Genomic DNA, 12855 nt, shown 5'->3' with positions numbered 1-12855 from the left:
TACAGCGTCAGAGTCCACATTGCCATGAACCATTAAGAAACTACCACTTGCTGAGTTTCAGTGCAGTGTCAAAGAATATCCACAATTTTCTGGAAAGGTACTAAAATATTCTGCAGTTTTCCGAGTACATATCTGTGTGAGGCCAGACTATCTTTATGTACTTCCACCAAAACAATGGTTCATAACAAACAAAATGCAGACGCAGACACAAGAATCCAGCTTTCTTCCATTAAGCCAGATCCTGAAGATACTTGCAGAAACATAAACAATGCCACTCTTCCACACACTATATCACTTTGGTAAATGCAGTTACTTTGCATAAATATATTAATCAGATCAGATCAGATCAGATCAGTCGCTCAGTCGTGTCCGACTCTTTGCGACCCCATGAATCGCAGCACGCCAGGCCTCCCTGTCCATCACCAACTCTCGGAGTTCACTCAGACTCACGTCCATCAAGTCAGTGATGCCATCCAGCCATCTCATCCTCTGTCGTCCCCTTCTCCTCTTGCCCCCAATCCCTCCCAGCATCAGAGTCTTTTCCAATGAGTCAACTCTTCGCATGAGATGGCCAAAGTACTGGAGTTTCAGCTTTCATTCCTCCCAAAGAAATCCCAGGGCTGATCTCCTTTAGAATGGACTGGTTGGATCTCCTTGCAGTCCAAGGGACTCTCAAGAGTCTTCTCTAACACCACAGTTCAAAAGCATCAATTCTTCAGTGCTCAGCCTTCTTCACAGTCCAACTCTCACATCCATACATGACCACAGGAAAAACCATAGCCTTGACTAGATGAACCTTTGTTGGCAAAGTAATGTCTCTGCTTTTAATATCTCAAAAATCTTCCAGACTTAAATTCTAGTATGATAAATAGCCACAGATATAACCACACAAATAAAAAAAAAAGCTCTTTGGGATTCTCAACACGTATTTTGAAACCAAAAAGTCCTAAGCAAAAAGTTCAAGAACCACTGGTCAATGGGATTCTTCCCAAATCTACTGAAGTCTACAACACCCTCCAGAAAAAAGGATCTTAACTGAGGCCACTCTTAGCTGCCAAAGTTCCCATCATTTCAGATAAGTGGGCAGAGAAATGGCAAATGAGTTCAGGGTAGGCAAGGTGTGTGCTTGGTGGTTCCCTTTTCCTGATTTCCCCTCCATGAAATGAAGAAGCCAGAAAAAGCCAGTCTTTAAGGTCTTTTTCATCAGGAAGACAATTTTCTGATGATTCTAAGTAGAAAACAATCTCATCTATACTTCAGAAATGAAGGGCTGCCAGTATTAATCATAATAGCCAAATATGTGGAAACAACCCCAATGTCCATCAATGGGTGAGTGGAAAAATAAAATATGGTTCATTCTTACAATGATAAATGATCCAGCCTGAAAAAGAAAGGAAAGTCTGACACATGCTACACCATGGGTGAACTCTGAGGACATTATGCCAAGTGAGGTAAGCCAGTCACGAAAGGACGAGTACTGCATGATCCCACTTATACGAGGTCCCCAGAGCTGTCAAACAGCTGTCAAACAAGCTGTTGGTATTTAGTTGCTAAGTCATGTCCGACTTTTTTGTGACCCCATGGACTGTGATCCGCCAGGCTCCTCTGTCCATGGGATTTCCCAGGAAAGAATACTGAAGTGGGTTGCCATGCCCTCCTCCAGGAGATCTTCCCTACCCAGGGATCGAACCTGCGTCTCCTGTGTCTCCTGCATTGTAGGCGGATTCTTTACCACTGAGCCAGCAGGGAAGCCCAGAACTCAAAGAGAAAGGAAGATAGTGGGTACCAGGTGCTGGGGGAGGGGACGGAGAGTCAGTGTTGATGGGGACAGAGCTGCAGGTGGGCAGGATGAAAGTTCTGGTGCCGGATGGCGCTCATGGTCACACACTTGTGAACACCTGTAATGACACTGAATTATATACTCAAAAAGGCTTAAAATGGGAAAATGAATGTTACATGTGCTGTTCAGTCACTAAGTCGTGTCCAGGTCTTTGCGACCCCATGGACTGCAGCACACCAGGCTTCCCTGTCCTCCACTGTCTCCTGGAGCTTGCTCAAACCCATGTCCAGTGAGTAGGAGATGCCATCCAACCATCTCATCCTCTGTTGTCCCCTTCTCCTCCTGCCCTCAATCTTTCCCAGCATCAGGGTCTTTTCTGTTGAGTCAGCTCTTCACATTAGGTAGGCAAAGTATCTGTTTATTTTACCACAATACAAACAAAATCAACCTTGCCCAGAAATTCAAGGGCTGCCAATAGCTATAAGCAAAAAATGTTAAAAATGTTTATGGATCTATGTTACGCTGGCAGTACCCACTCTTCATCACCATCTGTATACTTCTTTATCAAAAATGCCTCTTGCATTTGCCAAATCATATTCATCCTGCAGTTCTTCCCTGGGGTTTCACCTAGCAGCATCAAAATATCTGGAGGACTAAAGACAGCACCTGCCCTAACCCATCTCCCTATGCTGCTTTCACAGAGCTCCCCTCGGGGATCCACTGCAGGGCTGGGGGTTTCCTGGAATCACCACTGGGATCCTGCCCAGTCCATGCCCTGCAGACAACAGCACCCTCAACTACAAGCTGGACTCTGAACAGCATCTATACCACCGGGCCCAGCAGACCCGCCCCCAACCCCGCTCCCAGGTCATAATAGCTGGACCACCCTAGCTCAAGCTGGTCAGTCTTCCCTCTGTACATCTCGCCTGGGACTAGGAACTCTTAGCCAGTTGCGATCTCTTGAACTGAAGACGTGTGAACTCAGGAGCTACGGAGCTGCCATGCTTAGGCACATACATGCCGGAGTGTGAAGTCATTAACAGAGGAAGAAAGAATGAAGTTACACCCTGAAGAGGACATGCAGACATTCAGAGGCAAGAGAGAGGATGCGCCAGGCAGACAGGGCGCAGGATGGATTCCTGAGACTGTCTTGGAATTTTTCAGTTACCTGTGAGCCTGGGCTGCCCGTGAATTGCCTGAGATACCTGCGTCCTTCTCATAAATTTTCATTTCATTGTTTACTAAGCTACTGTGTGGTTTTCTTTTCACCTGAAACTGCATCCAAAAGATTCTCAAAGCAAAGCTCTTTTTTGCTCCTCAGAAGGCAAAACATTCCCAGATCAGAGACCCGAAACCATTAGAAAAGTTCCATACATCTAGCATCTCCCACAGACTGAACAAACCACATGTACCCTTAACAGGCCCTTCAAACCCCTCTCCCCTAGCCTTCTCTAATTCAACATCCCCAGTAAGCTCCTCCCAACTCAACCCTCCCAAGTCACTAAACTCTTTCCTCTCTTACCAGCGGTGCCGATAACCAGGCGCTGACTGACCTTAAGATTTGTTTTTTCCTCAAAATAGCCAGTCCGCTGGTTAGGAGCAAGCTTTATGCTCTGCTTATCTCCCAGCACCTGACAGCTGCGTAGCAGCACAGGCCACGAAGAAACCACACAAGAATCGTTGATGGCGAGAGACAGACAAAGCAGGGGAAGGAGCGCTTTCTGAGACCCTGTGGATGAAAGGCGTTCTTCTCGGCATCTACACGGGACACTTTAATTCTCACAGTAATGCTGAGAAGACTCACTCGGCCCCACAGACAGGGGGACCAGAGGCCAGGGCCCACTTGTTCCCCGACATGGCAGTCACAGGCACGGGACACTGTTCTAGCCCCTTTACATGCATGACTTCATGCAGGCTCCCAACAGTCCCAGGAGGTGCAAACTGGTCTCACCCCATTTTATAGGTGAAGAAACTGAGGCTCAGAGGTGGCCTAAGGTTATGAAGCAAATAAGTGTCTGAGCCCCTCCTCCAGGTAACAATATGCTACCAGCCACACAGCTGGAATGGAGCAGGACAGGTCTGAACGCAGCTCTGACTCCAAAGGCCCTGCTCCGACTATTTCACAATAATCACGCCTTGATGACCTTCTGAGACAACCCTGGCCTGCTGAGCAGCGATGGCCATGAAATAAAAGAAAAAGATGTTATTGAAATGTTGATTCACAATGCTGTTAGCCTCAGCAGACTGATTCCGTCATATATGTACGTGAGTCCTTTCTTGGATTACTTTCCATTATGGTTCATTATAAGATATTGAATATAGTTCCCTGTGCTACACGGCAGGCCCTTATTAGTTACCTATTTTATGTATCGTAGTGTGCACATTTTAATCCCAAACTACTAACTTATCCTTCCTCCCTCCCTTTCCCCTGTGGTAACCATAAGTTTGTTTTCTATGTCTGTGAGTCTATTTCTGTTTTTGAAAAGTGGGTAACTCCCCCAAATTATGTCATCCTTAAAATGAGATGATTATTGTGTATCCCAGGATTGTAATGAGGACGAAATGAACTGATACCCACACAGAGGCAGGCATTTCACAAATGGTAGCTGTTACTGTTATTATAGCATACGCTCGTGTTATTAGAACTTCACTTTAAGCCTTGGGATCCATGAACACTTCAAGGGGACACAACCCACAACTTCGTTATCTTCTAAAACTAGGAAGTCCTTAAATACCTACACACGGTGGACGAAAAGTCTCGAACTATGTACCTATGCAAACAGATCTGAAACTAAGTGAAATAGACAATTTCACAGAAAAGAACAAAATTTACCAAATCGTTACAGAAACCTTATGCAGGCCAATTTCCACAGAGGAAGCAAAGAAAGTTAACAAAGAACTAGCCTCACAAAAAAGCACAAGACCCAGATGGTTTTACAGGGGAATTGTACCAAAGCTTAACCATCAAGATTACTACATACATTTTTCCAAAGGATGGAAAGAGAGAAACAATTTTCCAGCCCTTTCTTTCTTTAGGACCAGGCATAAAAACGATGCCTAACCCTGATGCAGATAACACCAAAAAGAAAACTAAAGGCCAACCTGACTTATAAATATCAACGCAAAACTCCTAGATAAAATGTTAGCAAACAGAAACCAACACAACACCTTAATAGCACACATGACAGAAGAAATCCGTTCCAGGAATGCGAGGATGGCTCCACATTAGAAGAGCTACTGATATCACTCACGTACTAACAGCGCTAATGAGAAGATCAGATGATTCTCCCCACAGAGGATCACAACGCCTTCAAGAAAACTCAACACCCATTCCTGACTTAAGCCAATAAAATGGGAACTGATACACACTCCCTTAGTTTGATACAACATACGCAGTAACTGTCATAGGCCGAATGCTTTCCGATTCTGCTGAAACCTAACCCCCAGTGCGGTGGTATTAGGAGGCAGGGCCTTTGGGAGGTGATCGGGTCCTGTGGCTGAAGCCCCCACAAACAGGACGAGTGACCTTACAAAAGAGACTCAAGAAAGCGCTCTTGCCCCTTGTACCATGTGAGGACACAGTGAAAAGTCAGCCATTTGCAACCCAGATGAGGCCCTTCATCAGGCTCCGACCAGGCAGGCACCCTGACCTTGGCCATCCAGCCTCCAGATCCATGAGAAACTCATTTCTGTTGTCTGTAAGCCACCCTGTGTGCGCTATTTTGTTCCAGCAGCCCAAACAGACTAAGACATCAACACACAACAAAAATTACATCTTCCTTAATGAGGAGACACTCCGGGCATTCCCAGTAAGGTCACAAACAAGTCAGGGAAGCCCATTTCTTCTACCGCTTTTAACACTGCGTTGGAATATTAGTCAATGGAATCAGAAACTTAAGAATGGAAAAGAATAAAATTGTCTCTGTGCACAGCTGATACGAAAGCATGCCTAGAGAACAGGAAAGAATCCACAATAAAAGGCAAAACTGTGACCGAAAAATGTTAATCAAGTAGGATATTCAAAACTGTTGCTTTTGCGTAGCATTCCGCCTGCAACGCAGGAGACCGGGTTCAATCTCTGGATCAGGAAGATCCTCTGGAGAAGGGAATGGCAATCCACTCCAGCATTCTTGCCTGGAGAATCCCCATGGACAGAGGAGCCTGGCAGGCTACAGTCCACGGGGTTGCAAAGGGTCGGACACGACTGAGTGACCAACACTAATATTTTATACCAAACAATAAGATATAAATAGAAGAGAAAATTCCATTTTAAAAGGTGGCTTAAAACATAAGATACTTAATTTACCTTATGTAAAGCTGACATAAGGAAAATTTCAAAGCTCGTCTGAAAGACAAAGGAGTAACCTGAGCAAACAGAAAGCGCCCCTTGCCTTTGGACAGAAAACTTAACATCAGGAAGATGTCAGTTCATTCCAAGTTATCAGGTAAATTTAATGCAAGCCCAATACACATGTAACAAATGTTCTTTTGTTTTGTGTCTCAGACTAGACAAATCGAGTCTAAGACGTATAGGCAAAAATAAGAGATGTCTAAGACAATGAAGGGGGCCAGCCATATCCTCTACTTAAGCATAACAGAAAAGTTCTATCATTTAAATGGTGTTATACTGATACACAAATTCCCAGTAAGATCCATAGTATGGAGCAGAAGGTCCAGGAAGAGACCCATAGGATAGCCTGTGTATCATAGGCTATATAGACACACAGCCTGTGATAAAGACAGTATCTCAAATCAGTGGGGAAAGATGGACCTCTTAAAAATTGGTGTCAGGACAACTAGTAACCATTTGGAGGGATAAAAAAAAGATAAAATTAAATACTTACATCAGACACAAGAAAAAAGGCTAAAGATACTTTAGAATCTAACTATGAAAAATGAAATCATTCAAGTCCCAGAAAAAAAATAGCAAGCCAATTCCTTTATAACCTTGGTGTGGGAAAAATTTTTCTAACTATGACTCAAAATCAGATGTAGAAGAAAAGACCAACTGATGAGCCTGTAAGAAGATAAAAGTCTGAGCCTCCAGGGTAAGGACCAAATCAGGGACCTCATCTCCTCCACCCGCCCTGCACAGAACTCATACAGACAGCGCATCCCATAAACTCCTGAGGGGGGCGGGGGGCGTGGCTGAGAATGCCTGGGCAGCCACGCACCTGCCCTTCACGGAGACTGTCTCCGGGGGCTGGGTCCACAGTCGGGACCCTGGAGCACTGGTTTCACAAAGGCCCACCTCACCCCTCTCTCTAAGGACTAGTGGGCAACACCGGAGACACCTCGGAAAATGCCCCACTACATTCTTCTTTTCAATGACTTCTCCTGACCTTGTAGCAGAATCTGAACTAGCCCCTGCTTATTTTTCCAGACTCGGTTTTCCCCAACCCCTACCCTCAGCTCTTCTGAATGACTCACTTCCCACATAAACCAGGCTTGCTTTTGCCCTGGACCTCGGCTCACACTGCTGCGCTGCGCCTGAACCCTGGGTGTTCCTGTCTCCTCCCCCTACACACCCCTTTTACCAGCCACCTCTTACCTATCTGCCCTTGGAGACCCCAGCCCACTTGCACTGCGAGCACTTCCCACCTTATGCTGTAACCACAGTTAATCCGTCTCTTCACCCGACACGAGGCAGGCTGAAGTCAGGGACTGTGTGTGACCTCTTTCTGTACCTAGAATGCTGAGCACACGCCTGACATGGGAGCTAGAACAATGCACGACCCTCAATATGTGTTTGGTGGATTAATTCACTTGCTCATTTCCAGATCTCCATAACAGACAAAATTCCTAAGATTTGAAGAGACAGTTGCAGGGAAAAATACCATGGATTGCCTTCTCATAGTCAGTGACTACACTGCCTATGGAGAGTCTTAGAACAAGCACATGGAAAGCAGGGCGGGAACGATTCTGGCAAGCTTGTCTTCTCAGGCAGTCTGGTCATCTCCTAGTCAGGGTCTGCTCTGCTGAGGCTGCACTGACACCACAGGAGAACACGCGGGGAGCCTCGGTGGGACAGAACGGGTGGCACCGAAGCCCAGGGGCCAGCGCTCAGCAAAGCACTTGCATATTTTCCCTTATAGGGCTGTAGTTGAGACTCTTCATGCAGACTCTTCCAAATATTTCCACAGCCTCTGCAGATAATCTAAATGGGCTGCCCAAAGGTTGAGCTGAGAAATCTCAGAAAAGCAGCACCACTTTAGATGCTGTCTGGCTGGAAAGTTTCCCCCGGCCAGACCACGTCTAAAATTCCCTCAAACTCTAGCTGACCGCTGTTTGAGTAACCGGGTGACTCTGAGCACAGACCGCTAAGCCTCTGCGACTCCCGGTGCCCTCGTCTAGAACGTGGGGATAATAACAGTCCTGGGCTGCTTGGCAAGACCACAGTGGAGAATCCAGAAGCTGCTGTGGATAAAGGAAGGCCTCTGAGTTCAGGGACATCCAATCGAGGGTACTAGTTTAATCTGAGTCTGCAAAGAGAAAGTCAATAAATAAGGTCCCTACTCTACTTGTCACAGTGTCTGAACTGGACTCAGGGCAACAAGGGCTTGGTTTCAGCACAGATTCTGAATCTTTAAAAGATTTATCAATATCCCAGAGCAAAGTCTGTGTCTTTAAAGGAGGAGGTGCGTGTATGTATGTTCTGAGTCCTAAGACTCTTCCCTTCTGGATTATACAAGCTGGCAAGAAGCCCCCTAAGGAATCAGTATAAAAATCCACAGGTTACATTCTTTCCAGAAATTATCGTGATTCTTAAGGGTCAGATTAATACAGGGATGGATTATGAAAGCCCTAACAAAAATATCCTGCTGTTTTGAAGAAAGCAAAAGACAAACCCTAGATTTGTTTTTTTATTAATCATGTTAATGTGTGTACCCTGACGACATCGTAGGAACCAGATTTCCTGATTCGTGAGCCTGATTCCTAAGTTGATATGAGACTTGACAAAAATCAAGCTGGTTGCTGAGAAGAGTTTTAAACATGGTATCAAGAGCGCATATTTTCATTCCACTTACATCAGTTCAATTTAATTCAGTAATAAGTTGTTAAATGTGACCTTGATTAAGACACTACAGTCAATGTCTTCAAAGGCAAGTCTCTGACATCCGAGAATCGCAATCTAGAGCAGCAGATAAACACCTGGGCTCACGAGAGTCCCGAGTTGTCAGGAAAAGTGCCATCGATCGAGCTCCATCTTTGGAAAGGCAGTCCGTTCTGGCAGCGGCACTGAAGATGAAAAGGCACAGGGAGAGGCTGGGGCAGGAAGGGGTGTTCTCAACCAAGAGAACACGAAGAGACAGCAAAAGGGTAGATGAGAAAAACGCAAATCATTACATTTGCTCTACATTAGCTTACAATTAAAAGATTATAAAAAGTGCTCTACTTATTATAAGATTTTTAAAAAATATTTACTAAAAAACTCGCAAAAATACCTGAGGACCTAATTATAGAGCATGCAATGATAAGCAAAACAAACACAATCTTAGCATTCACGTTGGAAAGAAAAACAGTATGCAAATAAATAAAAACAGCCAGAAATGATGGTGGGTACTATGAAGAAAGCTTCCACGGAGAATTTTAGGTCAGCGTTTCTTGCTCCTAATCCCTGCTCTCTGGGGTCCTCTGCTTTCTAACAACAGTGAAAAGGTGCAAACAACACAAGCGCCCACCAATGGATGAAACGAAAAGCGGCCTATCCACACAATGAAACAGGATTCAGCCTTTAAAAGGAAGCAGCTTCTGGACTTCCCGGTGGCCAAGTCGTTAAGACTCCGAGTGCCACTGCAAGGGTTACAGGTTCGATCCCTAGTCAGGGAACTAAAATCCATGCACCATGCAGCCCTCAAAAAAAAAAAAAAAAAGGAACTTCTGACACATGTTACAACAGGGGTGAACCTTGAGGATACCAAGCTCAGTTAATAAGCCAGTCACGAGAGGACAAGCACCTAGGATTCCACTCAGGTGAGGCCCCAGAGGAGTCAAACTCCTAGAGACAGTAGGTAGGACGGTGGTTGCCAGGACCTGCGGGAAGGCGGTGGAAGGCTAGTGTTCAGCGGATGTGGAGTTTCAGTTTGGGAAATGGGAAAGCCCTGGAGATGGTGGCGGTGATGGCTGCACAGCAAAGTGAATGCAGTTAACACCACTGAACTATAAACTTCAAAATGGCTAGAACAGTACACTTTATATTATATATATTTTACCACAACTTTTAATACAAAAATGAAAAAAAAAAAAATAGCTCATTTTCCAAGCTCATAAACACACAAGGACTCCCAAGTGCTCACTGAATAAAGTTCTAACCTTGTGCAGCAGTAAACCCCAGTGAATCTGGCCCCGGTGTCCTTATAAGCTCACCACCTGCCACACTCCACCGCTCGAGCTTCGGTGCGGCCTGATCCAGCTGCCTCTCATTCTCAGAGCTTTCCCTGTGCTCCTGCCCACCCTCGGCAGCGCCGCTTTCTGCAACACCCTTGCCCCTGGCACTCACCTTCTCCTCCAACTGAGACTTCTGTAGGTGCAACCAGACGTCACCTCCGCAAAGCCTTCCCCCAAACCGACTCAGGGGAGAGGGAATGCCCCTCACCTGTCTACTTATTTGTCAGCTTCTCTATAAAACAGGAAAACTCCTCACTAGGCAAGGAACACTGAAAATTGAAAGGAAAAACCAGTACTATTCATAGCAGTAAAATACAGGCAATACTTAAGGATGAACTTAGCAAAACGTGTGTGAGATCTATAAACTGACAACTGTGAAGTTCTGCTGAGAACACTTGGTGAAGATCTGAGCAAAAGGAGAGATACTATAATCATCCGTTTGAGAGGTTCTCCCCCAAATTAATCTATAGACTCAACACAATCCCAGCAGCTTTTTTTTTAAGAAAAACTGTATTGCAGTGATCACTGTAAAATGCAGGAAAATTAAACAGATTAGAACAGCCAAACACTGGGGAGAAAAAAGCCGTGTTGGAGACCCCAAGTCCCCTCGTGTCAAGGCTCAGTTCCACCTACAACAACCAACCCGTGTGGTATTGTGTCTGGACAGATCAGAGAGACAGGGTTATGAATCCTCACTGAAGTCGTTTATTTCATATGCATCTGCATATACACTCATTAATCACTGGGTTAATGCAAATTTAAATCACAGCGAGATGCCCTTATACGTCAGAATGACCAGAATTCAGAAGACGGCTCATAGCAAACCTTGGCAGCAGAACCCTAGCTTTCCTGCAGGGGGTCCATGCGGTACAACGTCCCCGAACAGCTGGCAGTTTCTTAGAAAACTGAACAGACATTTACTGTTTGACCCAGGAATTCCCCTGGAGGGTATCTACCCAGAAGAAACTAGTGCACAGGTCTACACAAAAACAGCAGCTCTACTCATAATAGCCAATAACTGCACACAAGCTAAATAGCCAATAAGAAACATGTGGGTAACAGCAAGTAACAACCAGCAACAAACATACGGGTCACAAATAACAAAGCACTCATACGATGGAATATTTCTTAGCAAAAACAGAAACTCACTACCCAATTGCATACCTCGGGTGAATCTCAAAGAAGGACGTAAGAGGACGGAGCGAGACGCAGAGGCAGACTCGCATGGTCCCACCTAAAAGAAGGACCTCAGTGAACAGTGAGGCACACGAAAAGGCAGACTTGCATGATCCCATTTTTAGGAAATTCTAGAACCAGCAAAACTAATCTGCAGTAACAGAAAGCAGCGGCTGCCTCGGTCTGAGCAGCTGATTCCTCTGTCTTCATAGCCTGGGACTCTGGGCTGAAGAGTTAGAGGCGGAGAATTAAGAATAAGAGAAAAAAAGACAACCCTAACTAGTCAAGGTGAAGTAAAATTAGAAGACGCTGTGTGTATTTTATCTGATCACGCTTGGATACGTGAAGTTTTAAGAAAATCCAGGCAAATGGAATTTTAAGAAAAGATTCTGCCACCCAGCAGCAACAGCCAGGAGTGAGAACCCTGGACTGGGCTAGCATACAGACAGCTAGCTCTGCCTCTGCAGGGATGGAAGCAAGCTTCAGTCTCAGGCAAAGACAGAAAGCGCTAATGAACCAAGTTCTCTTCACGACCATAAAGCTGCACTGCACCTATATGCCCGAAAAAGTTTTCCTTCTGATCAGAGGAATGAATAACAACAAAGGGGAAAGGAAAGGAAGACTGAACGGATAACGTGGCCTCGTTGAAACCACCACAGGCTTTCTCCGCAGGTCACTGGTGAGGTGGATGAGCTCAGCCCACACGCCTGGGAGGAAGGAGCACCCCAACCAGCTCTGGCTCCTCCCAGAGATGACAGAGACCCTACAGCGGGCAAGGTCAGAAGGAGACGTCTGGTACAGGAGTTCACGGACCCACTCCATCAGGCATGGGGGGAGACCACGTGCTGCCCCGGTTCCCAAAGACCCTGCTGAGGAAGCGAAGACCAGGCCAGGGGCGAAGGGGAGGAGCCAGTCCCGGCCCCCAGGCCTGCATCCTCTGTCGGCATCCCTTCCGAGGTCAGCATCACACCGAGGTAGAGAGGAAATGAAGCGTTCGCGAACACGCCTGTCACCCTCCTGGTGGAATTCTCACCCCAAGTGCTTCTCCCCTGCAGCTCTGGGGTCACAGATGTAGCCCTGGAAGCCCTGGAAGGAACAGGGACTTCCAGGCTCAAGTCCAGCTGAAGGCACACCTGTGTCTGGGTGCTTCCTGTGGCACCACTCTGCCTTAAAGCCCTTGGAGACAGTGCCAATTCAGGCCACTGGGCACAAAAGGGGCCCTGGCACCATCCCCAAATAGGGAAGCACCACTTAGAGAGCGCTGACTCACCAGCCACAACCTAAAGGTTGAGAGTTATGTGTTTTACTTGGTGGAAACTCTTAGGACTTCAAGTCCGGGGGACAGCATCTCTCAAGTGATGTTCAGAGAACTCCTCTGAGGAGGCGAGGGGAGGAGCCAGGTTATATAGAAGTCTTACAACAAAGGGCAGGTAGTCTGGACATCAAAAGATTATGGTTAATTAAAGAAAACCAGGTATCCCAAGTTGAGGAAGTTAGCGTTTTTCTGTGTG

At 46.0% G+C, this 12855-nt stretch overlaps 1 protein-coding gene across 10 annotated transcripts in view; it reads right to left on the bottom strand.

The window, feature by feature from the left end:
- AFAP1 (actin filament associated protein 1) overlaps positions 1 to 12855 on the bottom strand; it is a 145029-nt gene that overhangs the window by 93564 nt on the left and 38610 nt on the right. The gene's annotated exons all lie outside the window — the stretch shown is intronic.

The sequence above is a fragment of the Bos grunniens genome, chromosome 6 (genome assembly GCF_055505025.1).
Source record: "Bos grunniens cultivar Pamir isolate PY7600 chromosome 6, Bosgru_T2T1.0, whole genome shotgun sequence".
In the NCBI taxonomy this organism is placed as follows: domain Eukaryota; kingdom Metazoa; phylum Chordata; class Mammalia; order Artiodactyla; family Bovidae; genus Bos; species Bos grunniens.
This window is presented reverse-complemented; position numbering and strand designations above follow the sequence as displayed.